The 10,536-nt window shown below is 40.5% G+C and overlaps 1 long non-coding RNA gene across 1 annotated transcript; it reads right to left on the reverse strand.

The window, feature by feature from the left end:
- Window positions 1–590: 590 nt before the first annotated feature.
- On the reverse strand, window positions 591–10,068 carry LOC118016503. Its single transcript, XR_004680846.1, has 3 exons — window positions 9,990–10,068; window positions 9,113–9,328; window positions 591–676 (listed from the first exon to the last, which is right to left on the reverse strand). It is a non-coding gene; the product is annotated as an uncharacterized LOC118016503 (long non-coding RNA).
- Window positions 10,069–10,536: the final 468 nt, after the last annotated feature.

The raw sequence follows: 10,536 nt of genomic DNA on the forward strand, positions 1-10,536 counted from the left end.
GCGGGACTCGATCCTGGGACTCCAGGATCATGACCTGAGCCGAAGGCAGTCGCTTAACCAACTGAGCCACCCAGGCGCCCCCCAAATATGTTTTTCTAACTACTTGGTCAGTATCTCCAAAGGGATGTTTACCATAAGTACCACAATCAAAGTCATCCCAAACCTGCTGGCTGCTTCTGGGTAAATGAGGATATATTTTTGGTTAATGGCATCACCACCTACCCAGTCAACCAAACTAGATGCGAATTATGTCTAATGCCTCTTCCTCTCTCAGTCCCTACATCGAATAGTTCCAATGAAATCTACCTGTGAAAATCCCTTGATCCTTTATCATCCTTCCCTACTGTATTGGTTCAAATCCTCATCATTTCTTGCCCCAACTTATTCCAAGAGTCTCGTAAAGGTTCTCCCCTGCCTCCAAACCACTCTCCTCACTTTTTACGATGTAACCTTTCTACAGATAATCTATCTTGTCTAAACTGTAGTTTAGGCCACTGTGATATAGGGGAAGTTTGTTGCTTGATGCATAAACTACCTTATGTTGATTTAAATCCATTCATGAGTTTTATACTCACATTTGTTCTGATCTGCATGCTAAGGTGTGTTGGTTTGCTATCAAATTGCCACTTGGAAACATGTACGTCATGGCATTTTCCATTTAGTGATGCGGTATGTCCTTTGAGAACATGTAAAATAAAAACCAAAGAATATTATGTATGCTGTAAGGCTCCATCCAATTGCTTCTCGTCTGTGAAGACCATCCTAGACTCTGCCTCCTCCTCTCTCACCCCCCTCTTTCTGCCTCTCTTTTTATCTTTGGCGTCTCTCCTTATCCTACAGTTATTTGTCTCTCTTCCCTCCAACCACCCATTCCAACTAAACTGTAATCTGCTTAAGGTCAGGATTTGTACCCGATACCTTCTTTTCGTCCTCCTAAGCACCTCGCACAAAGTGCAAGGCCATTGTCTATGCTCAGTAAATGTGGATTGAATGAGCTCAGTCACAGAAAGTAATAAATGGATTTTTTTCATAAATGCACCATCTCTCCGGAAATCCACAGTGCTCACATTTTGCATTATGAGCTCATTTTAGAGTGATTGGATGCATTTTATTGGCTAATGTCTGCCATGTGGTAATGTCTTCATTTGCTGAGTTGATGTTCCAAATCTTACAATTCTTAGTCATCATTATTAGTTTTTCCCCTGAATTTTGTGCTTCATTGAGGTTTTAAAGGGTAAAATTAACCTCCCAGCTTTTCCTCCATAAATTTATAATTTCATTGTGATTTCATTGCTATATGGGCTTCCATTTCAGAGGTTTGTCCAAAGTTTAGGTGATTATGTGTCTGTTGTTTTTCTCCTCTCACAAATGCAGTTATTTCCTTGCAAACTAACTTGCTCAACTGTATAGCAATAGACACAGCAACATGATCAAGAATTCTAAGTATTATTTGCTTAGAAAAATTCTGGGGGGAATCAAACTTTTTTTTTAACCTGTGTTAAACTTATATCAGAATTTCTAAAACAAAGACTCACTTGCCTAATACTTTTCCCTGCTTTGGCATCTGTTTATCTGGACATAAGTCAACATTTTCTGCAGAACAAAGTACTGTAAAAAGTACATTGACAAGTTCTTAAGGGTTATCTTAAGCATAAAATTTGTTTCGTCGTTACTCAACAGTATGAAAATTTGGTTATTTAACTTGAACTGGAACTATATGGCTCAAATGTCACTGAAGTTATACATGATTATATAGTTAAGAAATGCGCTTGGATATTTATCATTTCTCCATATTGGGTAAACCTGTCAAACACATTAGACTCATAAACTACCTAACTGCTTGTAAAAAGACACCTTTACCTACTTTTTAAGTGGAAAAAACACTCACCTAGAGAGTCAGAAAAGCTACTTCAGTCTGGATGCAAAAATAAATTTGGATGAGTCGCAAAATGTCTTGAGACCCTCTGGGGGAGAAACTGTAGTAACAATTTTTACCTCACTTACCAGTTTGTCCTTTGTCAATTAATGCATGAAAACCGGCCTTGCTCTCTGCCTTTGAATGCCTCCAATCCCATCACCTGGACCAGCCCCGCTACCCCCCCTCCCCCACCCCCTGCAGGTATCCCTTCCTCTAACTGTGAAAGAAGTTACAACTCACCAGAAAAAGCAAAAGAACCTAGGCCAGTAAGTCAGTAGCTCAGCATCAGGTAGACCTTGCTTCACGACTTCTAACAACCAGACTTGCCTTTTTGCCTTTAATAAAAACCATGCCTCCTACCTTGGTTTTAGTAATAGCATTCCACGGCTTCCAAGTCTCTGCTCTGATTTGCTTCCCATTAAGCTAACTAGTTCAGTTGTTCTCAAGGTGTATTTCACAGACCAGAAGCATCAGCATTACTCGGGAACTTAACAGAAACGCAAATTCTTGGGCCCACCCGAGACCTACTGAATCACAAGCTCTTGGGATGGAGTTCAGATGGAGTTTGTTTGAGCAAACTCTCCAGGTGATTCTGATGAATACGAAAGTTTGAGAACTACTAGGCCATTTCCTTAGCTTCAATTCCTCTTTATTTCCATGTGTCCCTTTGTTCTCTTCCTCTCTAACAGAGCAAACTTCTTTTGGCAAATATGTAGCAGGAAAGATTGTTCTGACGGTTTCAAGTGTGTGACTTTGGCAAGAGGGAGAGAGGTTGAAAAGGAATGGTGGTGTGCCTTGCTTCGCAATGGGCTATGGGAACTACATAGTGAATGAAACCATGGTAAGTGGGGGGAGGGGGGATTGTTAAGGGGGAGAGATGTCAAAGGAGAAATTTAAGAAGTCTTACTCCAAGTTAGAACTGTACTCCCCTGCCCCAGGCATTTTTAGAGAAACACCAATAAAAAATTTAATTTACTTTTTTGGTAGCTGGGCTGTGTTCCTTTGAATTCAGCACCACAGAGACTGCACCATATGGAGACCAAATTAATATTCAGGTTTTACAAGGAAATGACCTGCCCTTCTCAGTGTGTTATGGGACAAGAACAGCATGGGACAGAAACAATAGCCTCATTCCTTTCCCCTCTGCCTCTTCCGAAATACTGTTGGCTAGTTATCTCCACTCCTTCTTCCATCTTGTGGCCTCCCTTCTCCCTGGGAATGTAACCTGGGAGTGAACACCATCACCGTATCTTGAAAGAGTCTCTTTTAATGGTGCAACCACTGCAGAGACACTACCCTGAGTATGCTCTTCTGATCACATACAAGTTGCCATAGAAAGGGATTCACTTTCAAAATCTCAACGCCTCTTGCTTATTCCTTACCCCAGCGTAACACAGCTCCATTTCCTCCTCAGAACGGTGCTTCTACCACCAAGCCTGTCTATCAGTGATCGCTTAACAAATCTGATTGGTAGTTTTTAGCCTTTACCATACTGGAGCTCTCTAGACGATCATATGACCAGTCGTTCCTTGAAACACTTTCCTCCCATGATTTCCATGACATGAAATTCTCGCTTCCTCCGCTCTTGCTATGGCTATTTCTTCCCAGGATCCTTTTAAGTTCATCTTCTCCAGCCCTCCTTTTAAAAAAGCTCTGAAACTTGCGAAATTCTGTCTTTGTCCCTCATCTCTTCTCACCCTCTGCATGCTTCCCAAGCAGTGTTACCTTCTACCACCATCTCTCTTCTGTCTCCCCAACCTAATCTGCCTAGAGCATTATTTCTGTCCTCAGACTCTTAAATCTAATTTCCTGGTAGATTATATTCATCTGAAAATGCCAACGGATGGTGACTCATCATCTTTCCCTCAAAACTGTATTTGATCTACATGTTCTACCTCCCACTCATTGCAAAACAAGAAACTTGGCCTTTATTTACATTTATCCTATATTTATCCTTCTCCTTTAACCCCATATCAAATCAGTTAGTAAAAATTTCATTCTCTTTATCCTCACTGCCACTGCCAATCCTGGTATGTGTTATCTCTTGCCTGAACTACTGCAATAATCTCCTAACTCGTGCCTGTTCCTTCACACTGTTGCTGGTGATAGAACATATAAATGAGAGCAAATTTAACTGCATAAAATTTCTCAGCAGTTTCCCAACAAAGACAAGAGAGAATCTACTATCTCTTAAGTGCATTCAAAGTTCTTCATACTTCCATATATTCATACCCAACCACTCCCGCTTCTACTTACCTTTGCCCCATTCCTGTAGTTCAATTATACTTCTAATTCTCTGAACAGATAATATTCTTTTAATCCTTCATGTTTATTGCCATGAAGCTCTGTGCATAATTCTATCACTTCACTCACAATCTTATAATTATCTATTTGCATCTTTCTCTCCAAGAACCTCCTCCGTATCTAGGACTACATCCACATTTTTGTATCTCCGGCACCTGCCACAATGCCTGGCTTATCTAAGACGGTCAATAAATCATTGTTCAATAAAATGGGTGAGTATCTGAATAAATGCCATTCACTCAGTTTAACATTCCCTTTTTCCCTTTGTACAAGTAGAAAACACACCATTCTCAACATTCAACTGAAAGTTTACCTCTGAAGAAATTTTCTGGTTTCCCCAAGCAAAGCTTAAGGATCCTTTCCCTGTGATCTTTACATACACCTCAATTACAGAAAAGACCACATTTTACTGAAGTGGTTGTTTACATGTTCAATTCTTCCAGCAACCTAATTAATACAGCTGGGCAAAAAGAGAAGACAATAAATTCAAACCATAAAAGGAAAAAAAATCTCTAAACTACATCTTACTGAAGGGTTTGCCAATTCCTAGTGAAAAAAAATTAAAAGTTAATCTCAAAAATTCAGGAAACATATACATATATTCTTGTGTACAGTATATTTTTTCAATTAAACCTGTCAAGTCTTTTTAAATGTGCAACTTAATATCCCTTTCAAATATTGTAACAGACAGTTATCTGAGTAAGGTGGACACAAATGACTATTGAAATTAAGATTCCGATGCCCAAAGTGGCAAGAGAAAGAAAGAAAAGAGAACCCTGAAGAACTGACTAGTCATCTCTTAATCCTGAGTACATTATGTTACATGTTAGGCAAGCACAGCTGGTTTCCAATGGATGGCTGTAAAGGGAAATTAAAACTATAACAACCACCTCTCCACCCCTAGTCCTACTTGCATCTCCTATGAGCAGGGGCAGGAAAAGCATTATGGAAAATATGGTTTGGACAACCTATCATACACTATTAGGATAAATCACATATGTTTATTCAGCTTTTTATTCAACAGGAAGCCTAACACGTTGCCTTTTACGTAGTAAGTGATCCAAATATTTATAAAATGAGTAAATTAAATCATTTCATAATGCCAACTGCATATTAGTAATCTGATAAAAAAGCATGTTCCTCCTGTTGCTTTATTACTCTTGCCATTGACACTCACGTGACCTCACAATTTGCCATTGATTGGAATTCAGTGAAATACAAGTGGGGAGCTACGATACCCTGAGACAGGTTGGAAACTTGTTACTAAACTAGGAAAGATCTATGATATGTATCATAGCAGGTACAGACTGTCGTATTGTGGATGATAACATATTGATCCAGTCGCCATAATTCTTGTCTGTCCTCAAGGAGCTTACAATTTAGAACAGAAGTAATTTTCCTTTTTTTTTTTTTTTTAACATTTTACTTATTTGACAGAGAGACACACAGCAAGAGAGGGAACACAAGTAGGGGGAGTGGGAGAGGGAGAAGCAGGCTTCCCGCGGAGCAGGGAGCCCGATGCGGGGCTTGATCCCAGGACCCTGGGATCATGACCTGAGCCAAAGGCAGACGCTTAACGACTGAGCCACCCAGGCACCCTAGAACAGAAATAATTCTATGGGGCTGTAATACCAGGTAAGTTGAGGGAAGAACCAACTACGTAGCTCAGCCACGGTGCTCAGGGAAGGCTCCGTGGCATCTCAGCCAGACCATTGTTGGTTCACAATCTGGCCCTTATACACGGAGAGCAAGGGGAGAGTGAAGAAAGGGACAGAGCACTCCAGATTGGCAGGTGGCAGGTTTAATAAGCCAAAAAACTTACTTACAAGGCTTTCTTTGGGCTCCCTTGAGACGAGTAGATCTCCACACCAGCAGACAAGAGTTTTAAAAGTTTATATAGGAGCCTTAATTGGGTTCAGTCCTATACCATCCGGACGGCCTCAACAACACATTGCTCTCTCAAGGCTGTGTCCTTGAAAACTGCTCCCACGGTGGGAACGGTGGGGAGAGCGTACGTTCCACCCACAGGGAAGGCAGTGAGGAGCCTCTAATTGCCCAGATCTAGCTTGGGGGTCAACTAGCGGTCATGGCCTCTCGATGACCTCCTCTAACAACCAGGAGAATGAGCGGGCTTCCTTTACGTGGGAAAGCGCCCAGGATGAGAATTTAAAACACACAGGCTCACTCCAGGTGGAGTCAATCTCTTGTGCAAGCCCACAGAGGCTGGAATTCTGAATCTCTAATTCAGAAGGAAAACCTTCCTGGCCCCATGTTTACTGATCACGATATTGAAAAAGAAATCCTAGTCTCTGTTTAACTCAGTTACTTGTACATAGATCCCAGATGATTAGTAGTTGCTGATATGGAGGAATGAGACAGTGGGAGTGGAAATCGATGAAAGCTGTATAAATGAGCAACCTGGGACTTGGGACCCGGCTTCAGCCATGATGCTCACCAGCCACGTGCTATCGGGACACTTAGCACCCGCAGGCTTTAGCTTCCTCAACTCTAGAATGAGGGAACTAGACCAGAGGAGACTCTAAGGTCTCTTCCTAGCACCACACATCCACAACAGACCAATTACCTGGGTTCTTGCCTCTCCTTGTCCATTATTCATTAGCATGTCCACAGGAGCAATAAAAGGAAGTGAAATTTAAACCAGCCAATTTTGCTGCTTATCTGTTCTGGGAAAAGGTTTGATGAACCAGGGAGCTGAGGGCTATCTGTTGGCTTCAATTATCAACACATTTCCTGCCCACCATTACACCACCGATAATCAAGATTTTACTTTTCAAGCACGGTCAAGCTACTATTAGAATATCTTTTTTAGTATCTCTGAAGTTATTTTCATGCCCCTTCTGACAACTCTTTGTAGATGCACAGAGTCCTAAAGGCCATTATATAATAGCTGAATATTAAACACTAGGTACTGTATAATTTGCTAGAATTACCTGTCAGTTTCAAATTTGTGCTCTGCTCACAAAAATCAAATGTCGTTTCTCATCCGTTGAAACACAGACATTAAAATGGACAGACAATACTGTTTGTAACATCCGGGTCACAGATAATAACCACAGTCTTTTCACATTCAATAATCATACCAATAACCAATATTCACATTGCATTTATGTGCCAGACACTGTGGTGAATGCTTTACATGCTAAAGGCTTCATATTATTGTCTCTCACATGCTGCAAAGGAAGCTCCATGCGGGCAAGGATTCTCCTGTTTCTTTCACTGCTGATTCCCCAGGATATGAATCAGTGCTCTGCACTATTTGGGCATTCAATTGCCAGTGGTTTGTCTCTAGACCTCACACTATCTACTGCCATTTAGTGACTGATAGGCTGGTGTTGTAGCTTCTGTGGGAAGTTGTGCCATGAAGGAGTCTCGAGAATCTGCCCCCATTATTCACCACTAGGGTGACCTTGACAAATTATTTAACTGTTGGATGCCTCTCTTTCCTACTCTATAAAATGAGCATAATACTACCTCTACCTCTATCTCATAAAGTGATGAAGATTACTATCATTTGCCATGTAACAAATCACCAAAAATAATGACTTTGAACAATAGCATCCATTTATTTTTGCTCATAGATCTTCAGTTTAGACAGGGCTTAGCAGGGAAAGCTCGCTTCTGCTCCACACAGCATCGGAAGGGGCGGCCCAACTGAGTACAGGATGATCTGCCTCCAAGTTGACCTGCTCACATGGCTGGCAAGCTGGTGCTGACTGGTGACGGAGAGGGGTCTTTGTTCTTCTCCATGTGGCCTGCACTTTCTCACAGCATACCAACTGCATTTTAAGGAAATCATCCCCAGAGAGGGAACCAGGGCAGAAACTGTATTCCCTCTTTGGACTTAGCTTTGGAAATCCCATACCATCACTTTCACCGTACTCTCTTAGACAAAACAGTTGACAAAACCCGCCCAGCTTTAGGAGAAAGAGACATAGACTCTACCTCTTATTGAGGGAATGGCAAAGTTCTAGAAGAGCACCGGGGAAAGGAAATGTTGTGGTCATTTGGGGAATATACAATCTGCCACAACCTTACCCCCGAATCTGGTTTTCCTCTCAGGAAATGTGTATACAGAATGATTGGAATGTCCAGTTACTCTGTGATTAGGTAAAACCGTACTCTCTAATGACATGGGATGGTAGGGCACTGTTCACTCATCAGCCACAATAACGTGTGAGGGTTGATCGGGGGGTTTTCCCATGCCCCATGGCAGATAGGTAGGGAATTCCCAGGCACTGCACCAGGGAAGCCAGAAGTAAACCAATCTATGTATCAAACTGAAAAGGAGAAGTAGAGACGAAACCAGAGAATGGATACTGACCAGCCATGAAGAAAGAAAACAAAAATTTGTTAAGTCCCTGCTATAATGGATACTTTGTTTAGCTAATCAAATCTTTCTACAGCCTTGCCTTTCCACTGATCTAAAGGCTTTAAGTCATCATAAAGCTTGAAAATTTTACAACATACCATCTCCCGATATAAACCCCACAGCAAGTGCTATCAGTATAATTATCCTAAGAGTATCCAATAAGACCGTTCTAAAACAGCTCCTCCCAGGGTAGGAGCTAGTGCAATGATGGGCCAACTTGCTTAAAGAAGGCGTTTCTAGCCCAGTCCTCAGAGTACTCTGATTGGGCTGGCTCGGGTCACATGCTACCCACACATCAAAGACTCTGCCAGGGGAAGATACTATGCCTGCTGGTGCAAGAAAATAGCAGCACCCTTGGGTTTGGACATTTCTGTCATCTAAGCTTCTCCAGGCAGTTTATAGAGATGTTAAATAAAATAGGCTCTAGAAATGTTCATTTGATTCTAATATTTTTCTTCTCTAAATCAATTCCTTATCTATAACAAAGTATCTTTTCTTACCCAATTCTGTGAAATCCTGAAGCTTCGGAAGGATGTTTTTATAAAATGGTTCCATTTACAAGTAATTCTATAGCAAAGTCCCTGAGGATCGTGATGCAGTGAAGTTTTAGTATAATATTCTCTTCGAAGCAATAATTCAGCCATTGTAGTGCATATCACGGGATCCTGGGTTTAATGAGAGTTTTGCTGCAAGGCATCCAATATCCATCCAGTGTGCTTAAGAAAATCAGGTAAAACAGGTGTTTCCTCAATTAACAATTTAAAGTTTTGTTACATGAAAAATAAGTGAACCAAAATAGAAGATAATATTCTTAGCAAAACATACCAGTACTCTACATTTCCTGTTTTTCCAAAGACCTTGAATGTATCATTTCATGTATACATTTTTAAAGTAATTAATGTAATGCATCCTTGGCTAAGAAAAATACTCCCAAAATCATTATTCACAGCAACCTCACATTAACCAGCCTGTGTTTAATCAAAAAAATTCGTCAGTCTCTGAAGTGTACTTTTTACCTTCTGAAGAATTAACATAAGTAGTATGATTAATTGAAATTTCTAATTTTATGAAAAAATCATGCTTAAATATTTAAAAATAGGTAGTTTCCATGTTTACAAACACTGTTAATCATGTTGTTTCTTCAGTTAACTTATTGGCAGTTTAACTTTGACGGAATCAGAACTTCTCCAAAATCATATGAAAATTGAATCTCTTGGTCATATCCTACTTAGGATTCATTGTTGATGGCTCTCAGAAGGCTAGCATCTGTCTAATACACTACCCAAGATAATTCTCACAGTGGAATAAAATGATATTTGATTCCATTCCCAACTTCCTAATTAACTTAAGCGAGTCATATGAAATCCAGTTCCTTACTTTTTTCTGAATATTATACTAGAAATCTGAAGAAAATCTGAAATTATTTGAAGTCCTAAATTGTTCGTCTGAAAATATTTCAAAATATCCTCACAGAAGACCTAGGGAAGAAAGACAAAGGACATAATGACAATAAGAAAGACGTAGGCCTGAGTGTATTACCATCTAAGCCTGGCTTGCTCTGGTTTCCATGTCCTCTGCCTGCTCGTTTGCTCACTCTCTCACTTCAGGGAAACCAGATTTGAAAACCAAACCAAAACATTTCCTCTGTCATCCTTTATACAAATCTATTAACTTCAAAGGGAGCTTTGTTTATGTTTAGGAATAGCTATATAATTTTTCTCCCAAGCCAAGAAACTTTTAAGAAAACAAGGGGATATTAGTTATAACTAACTTGCTCGACCGCCATGAACTGGGACTGTCCTGGGCAAATCGGGGCATAGGCTCACTCTACTTACAGACAATGATGACCTGGTCTAAGAGAAACTAAGTTCAGGAAGAGCAGTTGTTCATTGAAAACATCACAACATTCTGCACTGCATTGACT

Source organism: Mirounga leonina, unplaced genomic scaffold (assembly GCF_011800145.1).
Source record: "Mirounga leonina isolate KUSES-001 unplaced genomic scaffold, KU_Mleo_1.0 Mir_168, whole genome shotgun sequence".
Classification (NCBI taxonomy): Eukaryota; Metazoa; Chordata; class Mammalia; order Carnivora; family Phocidae; genus Mirounga; species Mirounga leonina.